We start from the raw sequence: 1,276 nt of genomic DNA, 5'->3' as shown, positions 1-1,276 counted from the left end.
AAGATGATTTTACTGATGCTGAGGAAGAGACAAAACAGACAATAAGTAAAAAATAAAATCAGGCACCCAGTGACTTCATTTTTTCATTTATTCTTATATTAGAGAAATCGTTGCCTATCTTCCCTATGAATTGTCAAGGGGGCAGTTTTACAGTTTCTGTATGGTGACTTGTTTTGATGTGACATTTGAAATGTTAAGAATGTCACAGGTAGAAAAGAATAGGAGACCTACATTATTGAAATCATATTAATCATAATGGAATAAAATACTCTGTGTGTCTGAGCCTAGGAGGACATTCTGTGAAGAGGGTAAAATGTCTCAGAGATAGAGACACAAGTCTCTTGGTCGAAACATGTTTGCTGTCCAGTGCTGTGTGTGGTATTTGCCTTTATGTCCTCTTCTCTTTCAGACTAAAGAGATTGGAATACTACCAAGGGTGCCAACCTATATGGCATCAACACCAAGTAAGAATTTAACCAACATGAAATCTGTACACCTTGAAAATCAATTTTTATTAATATCTTTTTTAAACACCTTGATTACAAATATAATTGCAGTTGGGTTTCAGTCATGTAAAGAACACGTGCAACATTCCCATCACCAGTGTCCCAAATCTCCCCCCTCCCCACCCCACTTCCACCTGTACTCTAGACAGGCTTTCTACTTTTCTCATTCATTCACACTGTTTTTGTTTTGTTTTGTTTTGTCCCCCAATTCACAATACAGACCAAGCAAAAGACCTGGGTTGAGGTGTATATGGGGCGCATTTACTCTACCTCCTCTTTCTATACAGTCAGTATAAAGAACTCTTATACGTTTATATAAATAAAATCATTAGAATCTTAAACTCCAGATAATGGTTCGTTGTTGTTTTCAGAGGGCCTACACCCCATGGCTCTTGGAGGTTTATTCCTGGCTAAGAACTCAGAAATTACTTCTGGCAGGCTTGGGGGAACATATGTGATGCTGGGGATAGTACCTAAGACAGCAGCATGCCAGGCAAACTCTACCCGCTGTGCTATCACACCAGCCTCGCTAGATTATTTTTGTGTATTTATCCATTTGTTAAAAATTTGTAAATGTTGTTTTTTGTTTGTGTGTAAAATAAGAATTCCCTTGCAATGGTACATTATTATTTTATAGTACTTAATTACACAATAATGATACTTGTGTTCTCATACCCATTACAGGTTCCTGTAAATCCCTAAGAACTTTTTATTTGGGGAGAATTTTGTCTCGTTCTGTACCACAGAGGACTTTTGCCCTCGTTTCCTTT

The 1,276-nt window shown here is 37.4% G+C and overlaps 1 pseudogene; it reads right to left on the bottom strand.

Annotated features, from left to right (window-relative positions):
* Positions 1-701: 701 nt before the first annotated feature.
* Positions 702-809, bottom strand: LOC126031997 (uncharacterized; annotated as a pseudogene).
* Positions 810-1,276: the final 467 nt, after the last annotated feature.

Source organism: Suncus etruscus, chromosome 15, assembly GCF_024139225.1.
Source record: "Suncus etruscus isolate mSunEtr1 chromosome 15, mSunEtr1.pri.cur, whole genome shotgun sequence".
NCBI lineage: Eukaryota > Metazoa > Chordata > Mammalia > Eulipotyphla > Soricidae > Suncus > Suncus etruscus.
This window is presented reverse-complemented; position numbering and strand designations above follow the sequence as displayed.